General features: G+C 39.0%; 1 protein-coding gene across 8 annotated transcripts in view; it reads right to left on the bottom strand.

The window, feature by feature from the left end:
* The window catches only part of HDGFL1 (HDGF like 1), a 267849-nt gene that overhangs the window by 209574 nt on the left and 34936 nt on the right, over positions 1-23339 (bottom strand). For 4 of the 8 annotated variants that reach the window (XR_004671850.3, XR_004671852.3, XR_004671853.3 and 1 more), the window contains exon 3: positions 6344-6458. The exons of the other annotated variants lie outside the window; for them this stretch is intronic. The gene's annotated coding sequence lies outside the window, so the exon portion shown is untranslated. The remainder of the gene's footprint in view (positions 1-6343; positions 6459-23339) is intronic. 8 annotated transcript variants of the gene reach the window in all.

Below are 23339 nucleotides of genomic sequence, written 5' to 3'. Positions count from 1 at the left end.
TTCATCATCTGTAATGGGAATGATGCTACATGCTACATTCCTCGAATGATTGATTAGAGAATTAAGTTATATGGTATGAAAAGCACCTAGCCCGAAATCTAGCATTTAATTATGTATCAAAATTGATACATTTATAACAACTTCCTATTAAACCGTTTATCACAAAACCTGGTTTTTTGTGTTCTGTTAATCATATGTGCATAAACATATTTAATCTAAAATACAGGCAACACACGCAGTGAAAGAGTGATCAATATATTTCCAAATTTTAAATAATGCCTTCTATTCCAAAATGTAACTATTCACTTTTAACCCCAAAAGCGATTTTCTGTGGGTTAACATGTTTAGAGTCTGTATCCTAATTATCTGGTATGATATTAATAACACTAATTCTAACAAGCAAGTGACAAACTAAATAATGTATGATCATCTACAATGTTTATAACAAAGCACTCATCTGTACTTATCCAAAGGATTTTAAAGTACACAATTTATGATTTTGTTGGGTTCTTCCCTCACACACTTCCTCCTTCCCAATTCATGGATATATTTCAACTGCTAATAATGGATTTAGAGTCTAGCAAAGACGATCAAGCCTCCATCATAGGATGGCAGCTACATAAACATGACCCATTTCTCAACAACATTACACTGCTGGGAAATGAGTAATATAACTGTAAAGGTTGAACGCTTCAGAAGAGTATCAAATAAAGAGAATAACTTTTTAAACGTGTTGGTTGACTTTTTTAGATATAGTTTTACAGGTTTTTAAAATAATCAATTTATTAAAGAAATGTTGGAATTACAGGGTAAATAAAAATCATCTATATGTAGCAGCACCAATCAATTAGCTAGTACAGGGACCATTGAGCAATGCTGGTTTGAACTACACAGTCCACTTACATGTGGATTTTTCTTCTGCCTCTGCCACTCCTGAGACAGCAAGACCAAGCCCACCTTTTTCTCCTCCTCCTTAGCCTACTCGACATGAAGATGATAAGGATGAAGACTTTTATGATGATCCACTTCTACTTAATGATTAACTATCTCTTTTTTGTTGTCTCTAGCCTACTTTATTGTAAGAATACAGTATATGATATATATAACATACCAAATATGTGTTCATCAACTATTGATGTTATTGGTAGGTCATCCAGTCAACAGTAGGCTGTTAGTAGTAGAGTTTTTGGGGTGTCAGAAGTGACACATAGATTTTTGACTGCACAGGGATCAGTGCCCCTAATCCCCACGTTGTTCAAGAGTCAACTGCAAAATTTTTATCAATTGTATGTGCGTGTATACACACACAAGGTGAAAATGTGTCAATTTATATTAACACATATTTTATCCATGTTTTCAATTGTCCTCTAGAAATATTGTTCCATTTCCCCTTATTGATCTAAACCAACAGTTCTGTTTTGTACAAAATTATTCCCAAACCCAGATATTTTCAAAATCTTTTCCTTATTTGAAAAACAAAACATAAAAACAGTACCTCATTGCTGGCTTAGTTGGCTTTGACTACTAGTAATGCTGAAAACATTTTGATATGATTATTAGCATTTTTCATTTTGTGACATATCATTAAAATATCCTGAGATTCTGCAAACTTTCTGCTCAGTATCCCTTGGCCTCAGAGACTCTGGCTTGATTGGTTTGAGATGGGGTCTGGGTACCATACTTTAAAAACATCTTATCTGTGATTCTAAGATGTAGCCAAGGCCCAATCCACTGCTCTAGAAGGAAGATAAACAAACTCCTGGTATTGAGGCCTCTGGAAATGGATTGGTTTCTGCCATTTCTGAAGTTTGCTTGTTCAAAATTGACTGTGTTTGTGTAATATTTATGATTCCTCTGATTGTAACAAAAAAATAGACAATTCAAGGTAGATGTTTTTCTTTAAATGACTTGCTGGAAAGATACTGGAGTATGTTAAGGAATCCAAGAAAGCATTGAACAAGCAAGCTTCAGGTGATTTTAATGTGCAATCACATTTAAACTGCTCTAACGGGCTTCATTTAATATAATTATGGGGCAAACAATTCCTGTATCAATGGGTTTCTCTCAATTCAAAACGCAGAAGAATCCCAAGGACAGGGAAATGGAATGTTTCAGAGTGACTAAGATGTATATCACTGGCTGGATGATCAGGGCCTTAAGGAGGCGCATGAACTGGAACATGGATGCAGGGACACGTTGTTCTGGTTAACTGGAACTGAAGAGTTTCCTAGGACATGGCACTTTGAGTGATAAAACTGGGACAGTCCCAGGCAAACCAGGACGATTGGCCACCTTTGCAGGGAGACACTCCTTTGAGTCAGGATAAGACACAGTTTTCAGGGATAGTCAAGCAGCCCCATAGCACATCCTCATGTTATGCAATCTTCATGTTTGCAGAACCCATACCATTCGAAGTATTTTGTGATTGGTTTTTGTAGGGGAGAGCGTGTAGAAAGGGATATGGGTGTGGGGATTTATTCCACAGTACTACATACAGTAAAAGTTTAATGCAACCTCATTGTATTTAATACGGTAAATTTCAAAGAATAGAAAAAAAAAACTGAGGTAAATTTGGTAACTTAGATTATAGAAATTATTTTATGAGTTAGTATACCAAGCAGCAAGTCTTAAATATATACAGTGAAATAAATAACTTTTACTTTATAAATCTTATACTCATGCTCTAAGATACTTTAAATCAGGTTCATAACCAAAACTAAAATCACAAAGGTAGAAATGCAAAATGTGTCAAACATGTTATCTCTGACAGCCAAATGTCACCCTTTTCCACATTTTAAAATGAAAATATTACAAACAGTAGGGCACTTTAATTTAAAAATGGCGTGTTATTTCCAGTGTTTGCTTGCCAGTCAGACTTGGCCAAATGACTTCTTATTGAATCTTAATTATTTTTAACTCAGTAAACTAAGGCACTGTTTAGTGATGAGACAATGGTAAGAGGAGAGGTACAAACACTTATACAGGAGTTTTTTTTGTTTGTTTTGTTGTGTTTTTTTTGAGATCAAGTCTTGCTCTTATCCCCCAGGCTGGAGTGCAGTGGCACAGTCTCGGCTCACTGCAACCTCCGCCTCCCAGGTTCAAGCAATTCTCCTGCCTCAGCCTCCCAAGTAGCTGGGACTACAGGTATATGCCACCACACTTGGCTAATATTTTTGTATTTTAGTAGAGATGGGGTTTTACCATGTTGCCCAGGCTGGTCTTGAACTCCTGAGCTCAGGCAGTTTGCCCACCTCGGCCTCCCAAAGTGCTGGGATTACAGGCATGAGCCACCGTGCCCAGCCCTAGGAGTTCTTTTTTCTGACTGTAATAGCATATCAGGAAAAAGGAGATCACAACAACCTCTTAAATTATATACTCCATGGAAAATGTAAATCATTCAATACATTGGGCATTCTAGAAATATACAGCACAGCTTCTAGGAGAAGCAGGAAGATCAAGAGGTCCCCAGGACTTCCAGACCAAAATAAACAATCCTGGTGGTACAAGGCATTTGGGAACACAAAATGTAATTTGTTATATACAAGAATGCTGGGTAAGTTGAAATCTTCCCTTCAGCAATATAAAGGAGAGGACCTACAGTAGATTTAACACTGGAAGTTTAACACTGACTGAAGATACATTCTGCTAAAAAAAAAACCAGTGTCCTTGGAGGGTGGAAGGAAGAACTAATCAATATAATACTGGACCAACCTAACAAGGAATGCCACCCCACTGACAGGAACCACAGCTACAAAACTCCCAATTGAAACATGTACAAATAACTGCCTGTGATGCACATTTTGACAAATGCAAACTAAGAAATAATCTTGCCGCATGAGTGTGGAAGCAGCCAGTTCTCACAATTTCAGTGCCCCCAAAAGAGATTATAATCATGTGGGCAATCAATGTTAAAATCTCAAAGAAACACAAAGATATAAAGGGCAGTGTTCATCCCAAGGGACACGGTGACTCTTCTGAGGCATAGTTTTCTCGCTTGCCTACATTCTAAATCTGTAATTACTTAAATAAGCCACAGAAAATGGTATATATTCCTTAAAATACTGAAATGATTAATATGGTAGGCCAAATAACAAAAACAGAAACTATGATAAAACTTTGCTTGTTCTCTAGACAGAAACTAATTCAGTCAATGTTGAAAACAAAGAAAATAATTCAGATTAAGTATAAATTTTAATTACCTAAAATTAGCTTTTCTAGTTGACTTTTACCGGAAATGCAGTGTTTGTTACCTCAGCATTTACCCTAAATGGACTTCTCTCTCAGCAGCACAAGCCCTCTGCTAGAACAGTGCTCTCACAGAAAACCAGAGAGACATGTTATTGGGGAAATTATGAGGCATTTTTCCATATACTTCTTCGTCTCCATTTGCCTGAGCTGTTTTTGTTTTGAGAGTGCCCCGATGTTCAGCAAATCCTTTCAATGTTTTGCTATTTTCCCACTTCGAGACATGAGGCATCTTGCAGAGGAGCAGCATCTGAATTCCTAGGTTGGGGAGTTCCTCTCCTTCCTCCTCCCTTCCCTTTCATTTCTAACCATATTCTAAGCCTCATTCCTAGAAAAGCTTACCATAGGAAGTCTGCTCTGTACCACACCCAAAACAACCACAGCGGGAGGACATTCAGGTTACCCCATCTAAAAACATCTGTTCTCCAACCGAGGAGCAAGGGTTTATGACCACCTGAGGGTCATATCAAATGGAAGAAAGGATTCAACAGTCTTCATAGAGGGTTTTGCGGAGACCACATTGCTGAATGCAAGCTTTTATTTCCCTGGTTCTTTGGTACCCAGACACACAATGACAAGCATTTGGCACAAGCACCAGTCGCCAGGGTGACCATCTCTGCAAGCTCAGTCCCTCCAGTCCTCTGTTTCATAGCTCTAGTAGCTCAGATTTATGTCCCTGTATTAGTCCATTTTCACACTGCTATTAAAGACATACCCAAGAGTGGGTAATTTATGAAGAAAAGAGGTTTAATTGACTCAGTTCTGCATGGCTGGGGAGGCCTCAGAAAACTTACAATCATGATGGAAGGGGAAGGAGAAGCAAGTAACTTCTATCACAAAGCAGCAGGAAAAAGAGAGAGAGCGAAGGGGGAAGAGCCCCTTATAAAACCATCAGATCTCGTGAGAATTCACTGACTGCCACGAGAACAACATGGGGGCAACCACCCCCATGATCCAATCACCTCTCACCAGGTCCCTCTGGGGACCACATCTGGGGATTACTATTCAAGATGAGATTTGGGTGGGAACACAAAGCCAAGCCATTATCAGTCCCCTTAGGTTCTAAGCTCGTTGTCTATATCCTAAAAGACAGGAGCCTGTAGATCCATAGGTGATACTTCTAGAATTGAAAAAGCAAACAAATTTCCTTTTTCTCTTTCACACTTATCATTAGGTCAAAAAGAAAATAACTGCTTGAAATCTTAGCACTCTAGCTCAGAAAAGCCTTAATATCTAGCACGGACAACCCATAGGCCCGGTGGCTCTTGTACTTTTACAACCCCATTCCAAAACCCCACAGACCAAAACCTGAAGACTAGTAAGGAGGAACATGAGTAAACAAATAACCTCATTCTCCATTTGTTTACAAACTCCACTGATGTCTGTGGTTGCAACTGATCATTATTTTAAAAATGGGTGAAATAGTGTGAGATCTCAGAGCACTGTTCTTTTCTCTCTTTTCTTTTTTCTTTCTTTTTTTTTTTTTTTTTTTTTTTTGAGACTGTCTTACTCTGTCTCCCAGGCTGGAGTGCAGTGGCGAGATCACAGCTCACTGCAACTTCTCCCTCCTGGGTTCAAGCAATTCTCTTGCCTCAGCCTTCCGAGTAGCTGGGATTACAGGCACATATCACCATGCCTGGCTAATTTTTTTGTATTTTTAGTAGAGACGGTGTTTTACCATGTTGGCCAGGCTGGTCTCACACTCCTGAACTCAGGTGATCTGCCCACCTCGGCCTTCCAAAGTGCTGGGATTACAGGCGTGAGCCTCAGCGCACTTTTCTAAAGCCAAAAAGTAAACTCTGGAGTTGCAAGCCACCATAGAGCTTCAAGGTGTGTCTCTGAGCACACACACTTGCCTAAGCTATCCCCATGGTACTGCCAGGGGTCAGGATGGGCCCAGTCTCCACTAAATGATGCTGCTCACAGCAGGACTGCTGACTCCTGGGTGATCTTCAGCAGGAACTCAAATCAAAGGCTCCAATCCAAGGATCTTAAGGTGAAACCCTTAAAGCCCTCCAATGCATGCCCAAACAGAACCTTAAGACAAACACAAAGAAAAGAGAAGGCAGCTTTGAGAAATGAAAGAATGAAAAAGTACCTGAGGCTGTGAACTTGCTGTCATTCATCAGGAATAAATTAGAGGTAGACACTCGGGCCTGGGAGAGAGAGAGGACTCAGCTTCATTGCAGACACTGTCTTCAGAGGACCAGTTCCTTTAAATTAAGGAGTTAATTTACCAAGTTAAATTTTTTAAAACCTACTTACATCCTAGAGAAAGGAAATTGAAGCTGAATAATTGAATCCACCTGGTCATTAAAACGCATCACACTTTTCTTAATTGACTGCATTTTCATGGTCTATCTAAATATTTAGGAGTGCTATAAACCCACAGCTTCACAACATGGTAGTAAAGCAGCCTTTTCATAAGGCTCCATGAAATATCCTATTTAGGAGCTGAAATTCTGCCGGCAAAACACCTGAAAACAGTTTCAAAGAGTGATGTACCGTCCCTAAACCACAGAGACATGGCCTGTGATAGTTAGGCTTACCCTAACAAGGGGTTCGGGAAAACAGCTGTTTCGAGAATCATGAAAGGAACTGGGGCAAATTAGAGAAGAAGAAAAAAATGCATGAGGAAAGGATTAGAAAGGAAATTATTATTTTTTAAAAGTCCAGCGTCCATCTCCTAGGATCCCAGGTTAGTATGACCCAAAGTGAGCCTCTTTTGCTGACCCTGTCCTTTTTCTCAATGCATGGGGACCAGACCTTTAGAGGCAGCAGGACCTCAGGAGGTGGCTGTGTCTGTTCAGCCAAGCAGTGACTCACTGAGTAAGTAAGCGGAGGAAGGGTTTAATTGCCATGGATCTCTGACCTAAGCCAGATGACTTCGGGCGGAACTGGGTAGGTGGACTAGTCCCAACTGCCCTCATCTTACTCCATGCAGATGAATTGCCCTTTGGGTGCCCAAGTGAGAAAATGTAAACCTCCAAACCAATGGGGTTACCTGCATTTTTCATAAATGATATTGGACAAGGTCCACCATATATTATAATACACCTCACAGTCTTCCTGGAGAAACTTAAAACTACACAATCAGGGTCACTTTTAATAAGGTTCTCCAATACAGATTCTCACTAGAGTACTAATTGACTTACAATTCCACCTTTTCTTGCAGGAGAACAACAGCCCTTAGATGCCAGTCTGAAACCCAATTTCAGTTGTCTAGTAGGTGTTTTTTTTTAATCTGCAGTTAGTAAAGAATTTGAACGGGATTAAATCCACTCCAAATACTGATTTTACCTGTCTGTCTATAATTTGTGTAGTCATGTGAGAGTGACTATAAATTAGATTGAAAGCTTTCATTCCATTCTCAACCTGAAAAGCACCACCTTCTTGTGTGCCTTCAAAGTTATATTTGTTTGTTTCATTGTTTTTAGAGAAGTTCTCACTTCATGCATTTAATTATCAATGCCAGGGGATGCCGATGTCATCTGGAATAAGAGTCATTCTCTGGCTCTCAGAATACTTTCAGAGTGACAGATTCTACAAGTCTGTGACACCACTAGTGTATACCTGATGAAAACTTACCAGCTTCAGCACACCAAAGCTGTGATTTCCTGTACGAAACATATTGAAACAGAGCCCTCTGTCATCGCCTGCTATTGCTAGGACAGATCTTGAACCCGTGTATCTCCATGGGGACTCTCATTGCACTGAGCTCTATGAGAAAATTCAAAAAATTCACCACCTCATTTTCAAGGTGTGAATATGTCCCATCATTATCCATTAGGTATTGTGCACTAGCAGGGCACCTTGTGCCGACTGTGACAGAGAGCATTTTCATCACAATTCTGGACATAACTAGAGCTACCACCACCCCACCCCCTCAAGGGAAAGAAAAGACTACGGGTGTCAACATGTGCTGAAAAAGTTATTAGAATTCTGCCTTCCATCTATCACTTGCCTACAGGTAGGAAACAACCTCTGTAGTGCTACAAATGAGCTTTGGAGAAAAGAAAATTTTACTTTTATAAACAAAAAAGACCAAAGCTTAAGCATCTTTCTTCTACAAGCTTGTATGCCCATGAGATTAGCACAACCATACCTATTAGAATAAAATGAGTAACTCATCTATCCAAAAAAAAAAAAAAAGTTAAAAATTAGTCTCACCACGCCTCTAATCCCAGCACTTTGGGAGGCCGAGATGGGAGGATCACGAGGTTAGCACATCGAGACCATCCTAGCTAACACAGTGAAATCCCTCTCTACTAAAAATACAAAAAAAAAAAAAAACTATCCGGGCGTGGTGGCAGGCGCCTGTAGTCCCAGCTACTCAGGAGGCTGAGGCAGGAGAATGGCGTGAACCAGAGAGGCGGAGCTTGCAGTGAGTTGAGACTGCGCCACTGCACTCCAGCCTGAGTGACAGAGGGACAAGACCCTGTCTCAAAAATAAAGAAGTAAAATGTGACTAATATTAACCAATATAATTAAGACACTTAATATTACAATTATTTCTCCTACTTTTCAGCTTAGCCAATATAATTTTGACTAATAACAATGAAATAAAAAACGTAGGGAGGATTCAGCAAGGACAAATGACCATCTGACACTCACATGCATTGAACGCAGCTGACTTTCTTTCTATCTCATTCTGTAATATTTTCTGATCTCAGTTCTCAATCAGCTAGTTAAAAGAATTTTATCAATCTGTAAGCATTTTACCCTTTGAAAACATTTAACCTAATAAAATTCATGGAGATATATATATATACACACACACACAAACACACATACATATACATATAAACTGATAGGTATTCAAAATGTAATCAACACTGACACATCAATGTCAAAAATTAAACAGTCGGTAGTCAACATATACTATTATTAGCTTGGTGCAAAAGTAATTTTGGTTTTTTGCCATTTAAAAGTAATGGTAAAGCTGCAATTACTTTTGTACCAACCTATACGAAAATAGAATTGTATTATTTTTACCTATACTTCCATATACATAAGGGGTAAATCCACTAGAACGCTACTGGTCACATTCGTCAAGGACACTACAAGATAAACTGGAAGAGAAAATGACAGATATTATTTATATTCATATAATATGTATGCTAGTGTGTACCTTTCTCATCTTCTAAAGAAATTAAATTGTTATTCTCATTTTAAAAATTATCTTCTTTAAAGTATTTGTTGCCATTTTCTCCATGGCTCACTTACAAGCTAACTGAAGTGGGGGAAGTGAAAAATCAGCCATACACAAAATAAGAAAGAAGAATAGCCATCAATATGGAAGACATTTAAAGCATATAAAACTCGTTTATGCAACCCTACACAAACAAAAACATTTGAAAACATGGATAAAATGTATAATTTTCCAAAAATTAAAATTTACTCTAGAAGTGATAAAATATCAGAGTTCCAATACACATAAAAGAAATACAGGAATTGCTCAAAGAGCTAGCCCTCCCCCCTTAGAAAAAGCACCAGATCCATATGGTTTCTTGGTGGGGTGAATATTTTCTTGTTTTATTTGTTTGGCTGCTATAACAGAATACCACAGACTGAGTGGCTTATAAACAGCACAAATTTATTTCCCACAGTTCCGGGGGCTGGGAAGCCCACGATCAAGGCAACCACAGATTTGGTGTCTGGTGAGGGCCCACTTCCCGGCTCCTAGACAACCATCTTTTCTCTGTGTCTTTACAGATAGTTATGGGAGGAAAAGCACACTCTCTGGAGTCTCCAAGGGCAAGAATTCCATTCATAAGGGCTTTGCTCTCATAAACTAATTACTTACCAAATGCCCCACCTCCTAATACCATCACATTGGGAGTTAGTAATTCAACATAATAATTTTGCAAGGGCATACACATTCAGTCCACAGCATTTACCCAATTTTTAATGCAGCTGATTCTAATGCTACTTAATCTGTTTCACAGTATGGAAGGGAAGAAAGGCTTCTATAACACGGTTATTAAAACCCAATAAAGTTGACACAACAATGGCATTTTTAGACCAGTCTTACTGTGAACATTATGTCTTCAGTGAGTGAAGGTAGTTATTTTAGAGACAGCAGACTTTAGAAGAATTTGATCCAGTTGGAAGGCAGGCCCTGAAAGAATGCCACCCCAAAATTACAAAACTTCAGGTCCATTAATTACTCATGGATTGAATTTTATGAGTGGGAGCACAATAGCAGGAATCCCAAGAACTGTTTTACAAAATATGGATTGCAGATGACTGGCTTAGAAATCACCTGAAATGCATGTTACAAATGCAGATTCAGGAAACTCACCTGGACTTGCTGAATCAGAATCACTCAGTGTTGAGGCCAAGAAATTTGACGTTTAATAGGTACCTCAACTGCTTCTTCTGACCAGTGAAATTTAAAAACAATTATAGTGCCTAATAGTGGTTCTTTCCATGATTCCTGCCATGTACAATAACATTACTTGCAATGTTAACTTTCTCAAGTGAGGTATTTGAATTATCAATTAACCAAGACAATGTTATTTTTATTTGGCCAGAATGTCTTGGTCTATGTATCGTTATGATTCTATCCCAGTATATTTTATGATGTTTATTGTTTAATGAAAGGTTTATAAGAACTTAAAATACTATTTTAATAGGCTTATTTCCTTTAGAAACCACCTGCAGTAGCCTCTTTCAGGTTGTGTCATTTTCATTATAATGTAATACGAACTGACCATTCATTCATTCAATAACAACAAATGTTTACATAGTGCCTGTTATGTAATTCACCCTGTACTAGTTACTGTTTAAAATAATGTATTGTTTCTTCATTCATCAGTCTATTTTTCTTTATACAATTGTAAGAATTTTAATAACAATCCCACCCTCTTAAATTATAACAAAATAATCCTTTAGTTGGTTTTAATATCTTGCCTCACATCAGTTTTAGCTACACTAGTTATAGCTAATTTGCTAGACAGATGCAGGCAACAACCTCAAGTTCATTTTGTTTACATAAAGATTTTCTGGATTTGCTGTTGGGTAGATTACACTCAATCGAGTTGTAATTGTATAAAAAAGGCATTTTACAGGCCAGTTTTTATAGGCAAAAATCATACTTGCTATGGAAGTAATTCCTTCTTTTTGCTCATGCCATTTATTTCTCTTACCATTTTTCATAAGAAAATATAGTTCTTATTGTGGAGACTTTCATTCATTCACTCAGTCATTCAAAGTTACCAAATACTAGTTACTTTTGAGTTGTAGGAAAGAGTAGAGAATAAAATTAAGTTTCCGCCTTTACCTCAAGTAACTTACACTGTTTTTAATTGTTTCATTCATATATTAGTAATTTGGGTTATTGATATAATGAGTAAAAGTAGTAAATCTGTTAATATTGTTTAGAATATTAATATTTATTGCTAAGGCAGTTGGTGATGACTATCTAACCTTTATCATGGTAACAGTAAATTGAGAATAATAAAGAGAAGGCTTTTTCTCATTCCTTTCACTTTGGGTAAGAAATATAATTTCTGGATTTGATCTTACTGTGAATTACGGGTGATCTTTAGAGGGTGTCTTTCATTATTTTATCACTCACCAACTTCTGAAATCCCCACCCCACCATTCCATGCAGGATCAATATATCACAGCTGTCACCGAATCCAGCTGTTGGTTTATTTAGAACACTATGCAAATGTTAATGACATCTTTAAGAGAGTGTTTTAAAAAACAAACGCCTGCTCCAAATTTCCCTGTAGCTCTTAAAAACATTACCATTTTCAAATTCAAAGCTTTGTACAGTAAAACCTAATTTAAAAAAAAAATAAGATGTTTACCAAAGTTAGAGAAAAATAACACAGGTACAAACTAGACTGTCTTCCAATTATATTATGCTGATTCTGATCATGGAATAACTGATCAGAACCTTGTCAATTTTAATTCTACTCTTCAGGCTCCTGATTAAGCCTCCTTCCACAGTAACTTCAGCTGACATCCCCCTGCATAGTAAAACTTTACCCTTTGGCTATATTTAACACATTACTTAATGTTTTATATTGCTTTCCCAGACTTAAGAATTAACAAAAGTATATTACCAAAAAGCACTATATATAGTACTATATAGAGAGTAATACAAAGTACTGTATGTAATCTACTAGATATATGAAATCTTTTCATATAGCTACACATATTAATAATCATGATGATATACATCAAAACATCAATAGTGGTCACATCTGAATTGTGTGGTTCAAGGTATGTGTGTGTCTTCTAATGCCTTATAAAATGAATATATTTCTCCTTTTGAAAGTAGTATGAAGTATTTTTATTGATGACTGACTAATATAACATTATATCCCACTTGTGGACAGGATGCATAATATATGCATTTATAGCTTTGCAACATTTTGCAATGATAGAAACATAGAGGACATAGATGCTCTCAGTAAGAAGTCTGAATTGTCTAGAATGGAATGGAGCAGAAACAAATCATTTTATCATTATCTATGTCCAAACTGGCCAAACAGTATCCTCATCAGCACCTCACTATGAAATCTGCCATTTTAAGACATTAAACTGGTGGTTTTCGCCTGGGAGAAGCACTGCCCGCTCCTGCAGGGGTAGTTTTGAAATGTTTTAGATCATGTTTTTGTATCGTCTAATAACAAGGTAAGGCAAAATGGTATTTAGTGAGTGCTGGCCAGGAATGCTAAATATCCTATCGCTTTTGGCACATATCTACAGAAATAATTGTCTCTCTCAAAATGCCAGTAGTCTACTTTTGAGAAAGCTGGTTGGATTCGCCACTTATTTATTCCCTACTCGTAAAAAAAAAAAAAATCACATAAATAAAAAATCAAGATTTTAGGATTTCATATCACACGATGTGCCCCAAAGAGTGTGTCGCAAATTAAAGATGGCCTCAAGTTTTTCACACTCTTCTCATCAAGGGAAGTATTCCCTCTGGCAGCTTTGACCAGACATGGCCCATTCCTGGGCCTAATCTTTAAGTGAATGGATTACTTCTGTCCTGATCTCTTAAAGTCCAGCCAGCAGGGAAAAGGAAGACTACTTTGAGAACACCTTGCCATGAGAAGCCCAAATTACATTGAGAGGCCTTGGAAAATGAGACACCATGTGGACAAAGATGACCAAGGAATATGGAGGTGCCAAATATGTGAGTGAAGAAGCCATCACGGAAGTGGAGCCTCCAATTGATCTGCAACTCCAGATGAAGCCACGCAGAATAGAGATCACAGTGACTCCTTCCTAAATTCCTGACCTATCCAACATTGTGGGCAAAATAAAATGGCTGTTTTAAGCCCCTAAACTGTGTCTTTTTATCTTGAGTCTGGCTCCTTTGCTTCCCAGAAATTCAAAATGGAGAACTTGTTAGATTTTAATGTGTTTCTAGAGAACATGTGAAACAGTATTTTCCTTGCAACAAACCAACCTTAAATCTCCAAGAGGATACTGGCAACTATGTCAAGTATTGTTTTCGCTGTTAAAAGTGATCCTGTTTTTGATGCAGTAAACATCTATAATTACCTACCGAACTCTAGCTAAACTAAAATGGACATTAATATGTTTTGGATGTTTCTCCCCTTCCAGTCTCATGTTGAAATGTGACTTCCAGTGATGGAGAGGGAGCCTGGTGGGAGGTGACTGAGTCATGGGAGAAGATCCCTCATGAATGGCTTGGTGCCATCCCCCTGGCAATGAGTGAGTTTTGCTTAGTTAGTTCACATGAAATCTAGTTGTTTAAAAGTGTCTGAGGGGCTGGGTGTGGTGGCTGAGGCAGGAGAATTGCTTGAACCTGGGAGGCGGAGGTTGCAGTGAGCAGAAGTCGCGCCACTGCACTGTCCTGGGAGACAGAGCGAGACTTCAACTCAAAAAAAAAATTAAAAATTGAATTAAATTAAAAATTAAACAAATAAAAGTGTCTGGGACCTCCCCCTTCTTTCTCTTATGCTCCCGCTCTCATTATGTGACACGCCTGCTCCCCCATCACCTTCTACCATGATTGTATGCTTCCTGAGCCCCTCACCAGAAGCAGATGCTGGCACCATGCTTCCTGTACTATCAGCCGAATCATGAGCCAAAATATAACTTTTTTCTTTATAAATTACTCAGTATCAGGTATTTATAGAAAAAAAACACAGAGTAATACAGATGTCAAATAACCATCACACTGATTGTCTCTCCATTATGCTATTAATTTAATTTAATTATATGACATAAAATTATAGTATACATGTCTCTGCGACTGAACTGAAAACTCCTTAAGGACAAGAATGGTGTCTGCTGCATTTTTTGTGTTCTGCTATAAAACACAGTGCTATGCATATGGTATGTGTTCCACAAACATTTGTGAATGTTTACAGTGTAGTCTATCATTCGAAATTTGTTCTTTCAGTTAAACTCAGCATCACTTCCTTCCAGCCTTATGTTTTAAAGCCCTCATGCTGGCAAGGCGTGGTGGCTCATGTCTGTAATCCCAGCACTTTGGGAGGCCAAGGCGGGTGGATCACCTGAGGTCGGGAGTTCGAGACCAGCCTGACCAACATGGAGAAACCCTGTATCTACTAAAAATACAAAATTATCCAGGCATGGTGGCGCATGCCTGTAATCCCAGCTACTCGGAAGGCTGAGTCAGGAGAATCACTTGAACCCAGGACGCGGAGGTTGCAGTGAGCCGTTATCGCGCCATTGCACTCCAGCCTGGGCAACAAAAGTGAAATGCCATCTCAAAAAAAAAGCAAAAATTAAATAAATAAAATAAAGCCCTCATGCTCTTGACATAATTTCATGTTTTCCATAGAATCCTAATCCATGAAAGACTGACAATATGTCATCTAGTCAAATGTCATTATTTTACAGATAAAGACATAAATGACTTGCTCAAATTAATGAAGTTATTTAGTGCATAGTAAAGCCATTGGCAACTTAAAATTATTCCCTCTAACTGATAACTAGCAGGTGGGCCTAGTCAGCCAAAAAGTGTTGGAATTCCTGTGCATGGAAGGCCTAACATGTAAGAAGCAGGCAAAAAAAAAAAAAAAAAAAAAATATATATATATATATATATATATATATATATATTGCTGCAGAGATTGAAGAGAAACTTCACTTATGTCCTAATCTGTCTTGAGCAGGAGCTAATGTGGACCACTATCACTCACAAAATTTGAAGAAAAAAGATGCCAGAAGACATCAATGTGAAGGGGCTAGATGACTATGAGGCAATAAAGATTTCTTTTTCTAATTAGTTCTACAGAGTAAATCATAAAATCAGATATCTCTGCTCTGAAACTCTTCATTAACAGCTGTTTATTGTACTGTTACAATAATGTATGCAAGATGCTAGTTTGATAGTTGTGCTTCCACTTCTTAAATAAACTCAACTGTCAAAAATCGGGAGCGAATCAGGACAGGAAAGGCTGTCACTAGATGTAGGAGAGCAAACCTATCTTACATTTCTGTCCTATATATGTATATTTTCAGTAAAAACAGATTAGGAATGTTTAAAATACTAACCAGTGAAAGTGCAGGGATAGACGGTGTATATGCTTTCTTGAAAATCACAGGAAAACTCAAACTAGGTTTTTAACCACAAATTATACTCAGAAATATCTGTGACATCGTTACCACAGGACAAGGTAAGAGCACACTTCTCTCCATGCAGAAGCCAAAATGGACTTGTAGAGTTGTTCCTAAAAACATTGAATGATAGGGCTTCAGCACAATAAAGGATAGTCTCATTTTATTAATCTGCACCACTACACATAACAAAAAAGCAAAAGGAATTGTTTGGCTCTATATGGAACCTTGGGTAAGGGAGCCTCTTCATGACTTATTTTATTTTATTTATTTTATTTTATTTTATTTGACACATGTGTAGGATATGCAGGTTTGTTACACAGGTAAATGTGTGCCATGGTGGTTTGCTGCACTTATCAACCCATCACCTAGGTATTAAGCCTAGCATCTTCATGACTTTAACTAAGGTATAGGACCCAGCCTTTGGAGATGCTGCTATGGAGAATAAATCCCAATGTCTCTGCTCATTGATTTCTGGTAGGAATCATCATTTATTGAGCATCTACTATGTTCCAGGCACTGCAGAACATGTGCATTCTCCTTAATCCTTATCACAATCCCACAAGCAGGTATTGCTTCTACTTTTAAACATAAAGAGGGAAGCGAGGACAAGATGACCAACTAGAAACAGTGGCGATCAGAGGTTCCCATTGAAAAGAACCATAATTAGTGTGGGAATCCTTCACTGTCACTGGCAACGAAGGTATGCAGGTTCTCTCATCAGAACTGACTAGGTGGCTGACGTGATCCACAGAGAGGAAGGAAGAGCAGTGTGGTGCAGTGGCCCACTTCAGAGCCACACAAGGCATGGGAGCCCCCACCCCACAGCCAAGGGAGGCAGTGAGTGAGCATGCTACCATGCTTTCTCCGTGGAACCGTGCAACCCATGGATCGGAAGATCCCACTTGCAAACCCACACCACCAGGGCCTAGGGTCCCAACCCTGGAGCTGCGCAGATTCTCAACAGCCTCTCAGCTGGAATAAGCCTAAGCCTGCCAAGCTCCCGGGGGAGGGGCAACTGGCACCACAGCTATGGCTGCCTGAGCTCCTTGGGGGACGGACAGCAGCCAGCACTAGGACTCATAACTGCCTAACGCACTAAGCTCCCTGGGCAGAGGGAGGGCGGCATCCATCTCCATAGCTCCAGGCCGCGATTTTTCCCTGCTGGAGCCAGGGAGACTGGATGGCTTGGTCCCCAAGAGGTGTCCCCCATAGCCCAACACACCGACTGTGGCAGACTATGGCCACAGCATCTGCTCAGGCCTGACTCTGACACATCCTTCCTCACTGGGCGGGGATTCCCTGCAGGAACTCCAATAACTCCAGCTAGAGGCTCAGGGATAGAACCCAGATCTCCCTGGGCCTGAGCCCTTAGCGGGAGGAGTGGCCACAGTCTCTGTGGACCAGCAGACTTAGCCTTTCCTCCTGGCAGTTCTGAGGAATCTGGGCAGCCCAGAAGAGTGGGTTTCCCCACAGTGAAGCACATCCTTTCCACCAAGGGACAAAGTGCTTCATTAAAATGGGTCCTGTTCCCCATGCCACCCAACTGGGTGAGACACTCTAACAGGGGTTGTCAGACACCCTATACACAAGCAATCCTTCTGGCATCATGTTTGTGCCCCTCGAGGTCAGAGATGCCAGAAGAAGGAGCAGGCACCCATCCTGCTCTCCAGCCTCCTTGAGTGATATCTCCAGGCATGGGAGCGAACTGGATGAATAGGGCCCTGAAGTAAACTCCCAGCAAACCGCAGCAGCCCTACAGAAGGGGGACCTGATCATTGAAAGACAAACACACAGAGAGAAAACAACAACAGCATCAACAAAAATAAGTCCCCACAAAAACCCCATCCAAGGGTCAGCAGCCTCAAAGATCGAAACTAGACAAACTCACAAAGATGAGAAAGAATCAACAACAACAACAAAAAACACTGAAAACCCCAAAGGCCCGAGTGCCTCTTCTCCTCCAAATGATCGCAACGCCTCTCCAGCAAGGGCGCAGAACAGGATAAGGATGAAATGGATGACTTGACAGAAGTAGGTTTCAAAAGATGGGTAATAAAAAATTCTGCTGAGCTAAAGGAACATGTTCTAACCCAATGCAAAGAAGCTAAGAACCTTGATAAAAGGTTAGAGGAGCTGCTAACTAGAATAACCAGTTTAGGGAGGAACATAAATGACCTGATGGAGCTGAAAAACACAGCACAAGAACTTCCTGAAGTGTACACAAGTACTAATAGTCGAATCGACCAAGCAGAAGAAAATATATCAGATTTTGAAGGCCACCTTGCTGAAATAAAGCACAGAGACAAGATTAGAGAAAAAAGAATGAAAGGGAACAAATAAAGCCTCCAAGAAATATGGGACTTTGTAAAAAGACCAAACCTATGATTGACTGGAGTACCTGAAGGAGATGAGGGGAATGGAACCAAGTTGGAAAACACACTTCAGTATATTATCCAGCAGAACTCCCCAAGCTATCAAGACAGACCAACATGCAAATTCAGGAAATACAGAGAACACCACAAAGATACTCCTCTAGAAGAGCAACCCTAAGACACTTGATCATCAGGTTCTCCAAGGTCAAAATGAAGGAAAAAATGTTAAGAGTAGCCAGAGAGAAAGGCCAGGTGACCTACAAAGGGAAGCCCATTAGACTAACAGCAGGCATCTCAGCAGAAACTCTACAAGCCAGAAGAGATTGGGGGCCAATATGGAACATTCTTAAAGAAAAGAATTTTCAACCCAGAATTTCATATCCAGCCAAACTAAGCTTCATAAGTGAAGGAGAAATAAAATCCTTTCCAGACAAGCAAATGCTGAGGGATTTTGTTACCACCAGGCCCGCCTTGCTCCTGAAAGAAGCACTAAATATGGAAAGGAAAAACTGGTACTAGCCACTGTAAAAACGCACCAAAATTTCAAGACCAATAAAACTATGAAGAAACTGTAACAAAAAGTGTGCAAAATAATCAGCCAGCATCATGATGACAGGATCAAATTCACACATAACAATATTAACCTTAAATGTAAATGGGCTAAATGCCCCAATTAAAAGACACAGACTGGCCAATTGGATAGAGTCAAGATCCATCGGTGTGCTGTATTCAGGAGACCCATCTCACGTGCAAAGACACACATAGGCTCAAAATAAAGGGATGGAGGAAAATTTACCATGAAAATGGAAAGCAAAAAAAAAGCAGGGGTTGCAATTCTAGTCTCTGACAAAACAGACTTTAAACCAACAAAGATCAAAAAGGACAAAGAGGGGCATTACATAATGGTAAAGGGAACAATTCAACGAGAAGAGCTAATTACTCTAAATATATATGACCCAATACAGGAGCACCCAGATTCATAAAGCAAGTTCTTAGAGACCTACAAAGAGACTTAGACTCCCACACAATAATAGCAGCAGACTTTAATACCCCACTGTCAATACTGATAGATCAACAAGACAGAAAATTAACAAGGATATTCAGGACTTGAACTCAGCTCTGAATAAAGTGGACCTAATAGACATCTACAGAATTCTCCACACCAAACCAACAGAATATACATTCTTCTCAGTGACACATGGCACTTATTCTAAAATCGACCACATAATTGGAAGTAAAACATTTCTCAGCAAATGCAAAAGAACTGAAATCATAACAGTCTCTCAGACCACAGTGCAATCAAATTAGAACTCAGGATTAAGAAACTCACTCAAAACCACACAATTACATGGACATTGAACAACCTGCTCCTGAATGACTCCTGGGCAAATAATAAAATTCAGGCAGAAATCACAAAGTTCTTTGAAACCAATGAGAACAAAGAGACAACGCAGCAGAATCTCTGGGACACAGCTAACATAGTGTTAAGAGGGAAATTTATAGCACTAAATGGTGACATCAGAATGCTAGAAAGATCTCAAATCGACACCCTAACATCGCAATTAAAAGAGCTAGAGAGGCAAGAGCAAACTAATCCAAAAGCTAAAGGAAGACAAGAAATAACTAAGATCAGAGCATAATTGAAGGAGACAGACACAAGAAAAACCCTCCAAAAAATCAATCAGTCCAGGAGATGGTTTTTTGAAAAAATTAGCAAAATAGATAGACCACTAGCCAGACTAATAAAGAAGAAAAGAGAAGAATCAGATAGACACAATAAAAAAATGATAAAGGGGATATCACCACTGACCCCACAGAAATACAAAGTACCATCACAGAATTCTATAAACACCTCTATGCAAATAAACTAGAAAATCTAGAAGAAATGGATAAATTCCTGGACACATACACCCTCCCAAGGCTAAACCAGGAAGAAGTCAAATCCCTGAATAGACTAATAACAAGTTCTGAAAATGAGACACTAATCAATAGCCTACCAACCAAAAAAAGCCCAGGACCAGAAGGATTCACAGCCAAATTCTACCAGAGATACAAAGAGGAGTTGGTACCATTCCTTCTGAAACTATTCCAAACAATTGAAAAGGAAGGACTCCTCCCTAACTCATTTCATGAAGCCAGCACCATCCTGATACCAAAACCGAGCAGAGACACAAGAAAATAAAACATCAGGTCAATATCCCTGATGAACATTGATGTGAAAATCCTCAATAAAATACTGGCAAACTGAATCTAGCAGCACACCAAAAAATTTATCCACCACAGTCAAGTCAGCTTTATTCATGGGATGCAAGGCTGATTCAACATACGCAAATCAATAAACATAATCCATCACATAAACAGAACCAAAGACAAAAACCACGATTGTCTCAATAGATGCAGAAAAGGCCTTTGATAATATTCAACATTCTTTCATGTTAAAAACTCTCAATAAACTAAGTATTGATGGAAAATATCTCAAAATATTAAGAGCTATTTATGGCAAAACCACAGCCCAATATCATACTGAATGGCCAAAAGCTGGAAGCATTTCCTTTGAAAACCGGTACAAGACAAGGATGCCCTCTCTCACCACTTCCATTAACACAGTATTGGAAGTTCTGGCCAGGGCAATCAGGCAAATGACAGAAATAAAGGGTATTCACATAGGAGAGAGAAAGTCAAATTGTCTCTGTTTGCAGATGACATGATTATATATTTAGAAAACCCCATCATCTCAGTCAAAAACTCCTTAAGCTGATAAGCAACTTCTGCAAAGTCTCAGGATACAAAATCAATGTACAAAAATCACAAGCATTCCTTTACACCAACAATAGACAAGCAGAGAGCCAAATCATGAATGAACTCCTATTCACAATCATTACAAAGAGAATAAAATACTTAGGAATACAGCTTACAAGGGATGTGACAGACCCCTTCAAGGAGAACTACAAACCACTGCTCAAGAAAATAAGAGAGGACACAAACAAATGGAAAAACATTCCATCCTCATGGATAGGAAGAATCAATATCATGAAAATGGCCATACTGCCCAAAGTAATTTATAGATTCAATGCTATTCCCATCAAACTACCATTGGCATTCTTCACAGAATTAGAAAAAACTACTTTAAATTTCATATGGAATCAAGGAAGACCCTGTATAGCCAAGACAAAAGCAAAAGAAATGAAGCTGGAGGCATCAAGCTACCTGACATCAAACTATACTACAATGCTACAGAAACCAAAACAGCATGGTACTGGTACCAAAACAGGCATATGGACCAATGGAACAGAACAGGGACCACAGAAATAACACCACACATCTACAATCATCTGATCTTCAACAAATCTGACAAAAACAAGCAACAGTGAAAGGATCTCCTATTCAATAGATGGTGCTGTGAAAACTGGCTAGCCATATGCAGAAAACTGAAACTGGACTCCTTCCTTACACCTTATACAAAAATTAACTCAAGATGGATTGAAGACTTAAATGTAAAACACAAAACCATAAAAACCCTAGAAGAAAACCTAGGCAATACCATTCAGGACATAGGCATGGGCAAAGACTTCATGACAAAAATGCCAAAAGCAATTGCAACAGCCAGAATTGACAAATGGGATCTAATTAAACTAAAGAGCTTCTGCACAGCATCATTAGAGTGAACAGGCCACCTAAAGAATGGGAGAAAATTTTTGCAATCTATCCACCTGACAAAGGTCTAATATCCAGAATTTACAAGGAACTTAAACAAATTTACAAGAAAAATCAAACAACCCCATCAAAAAGTGGGCAAAGGATATGAACAGACACTTCTCCAAAGAAGATATTTACGTGGCAACAAATACATGAAAAAAAGCTCAACATCACTGATCATTAGAGAAATGCAAATCAAAACCACAATGAGATGCCATCGCATGCCAGTCAGGATGGCAATTATTAAAAAGTCAAGAAACAACAGATGCTGGCAAGACTGTGGAGAAATAAGAATGCTTTTACATTGTTGGTGGGAATGTAAATTAGTTCAACCATTGTGGAAGACAGTAGGTGATTCCTCAAGGAACAACAATCAGAAATACCATTTGACCCAGCAATCCCATTACTGGGTATATACCCAAAGGAATACAAATCATTCTGCTATAAAGACACGTGCACATGTATGTTTATTGCAGCACTATTTACAATAGCAAAGTCATGAAACCAACCCAAATGCCCATCAATGATAGACTGGATAAAGAAAATGTGGTACATATACATCATAGAATACTACGAAGCCATAGAAAGGAATGAGATAACGTCCTTTGCAGGGACATGAATGAAGCTGGAAGCCATCGTCCTCAGCAAATGAACACAGGAACAGAAAACCAAACACCACATGTTCTCACTCATAAGTGGGGGTTGAACATTGAGAACACATGGACACAGAGGGGAACAACACACACCAGGGCCTGTTGCGGGATGGAGCGTGAGGGGAGGGAACTTAGAAGATGGGTCAATAGGTGCAGCAAACCACCACAGCACACGTATACCTATGTAACAAGCCTGCACGTTCTGCACACGGATCCTGGAACTTAAAGTAAAATTTAAAAAATTAATAAACAAACAGACTTAAAGAAACTCATGCTTACAAAGATCACATGTCTCTCTCAAGGTCACTTAACTTAACAGTGGTGAAACCAAATCTAATGGTTTTATTGCAAATCAAGCATATGCAAATACATTCTCCTGTCAATTCTATAAAGTAGATGTTATTATTCTTGTTTTAATTATGAGGTAAACAAGACTCAAAATCAAATAACAAGGCTCAAGTGAAGAGAATTAGTAAGAGGCAAATTGGGAATCATATCCAGAGCTGTCTACTACAACACACTTATTTTTTCCCACCATGGCATCTTGCACTCAATTTATATCTTATTCACATTATTTTACCTTTTCACTGGATGTGACTAGCACACTCATAATAATTGAGGAGGCTCCCACCCAAAAAATCGAGGGTTCTCAGCTCAGGACTGTTTTCAGTCCTTGTTATCCCCAGTGATGAAACAGAAGGAGCTCACAGGGAAAAAAAACAAGTACTGCGTATGTCATTATCGGACTATCTAGAATAGTATGCACTCATGCTATGTGAACAATCAC

The sequence above is a fragment of the Pan paniscus genome, chromosome 5 (genome assembly GCF_029289425.2).
Source record: "Pan paniscus chromosome 5, NHGRI_mPanPan1-v2.0_pri, whole genome shotgun sequence".
Classification (NCBI taxonomy): Eukaryota; Metazoa; Chordata; class Mammalia; order Primates; family Hominidae; genus Pan; species Pan paniscus.
The sequence above is the reverse complement of the archived record's forward strand: the minus strand, read 5'-3'. Positions and strand labels throughout refer to the sequence as shown.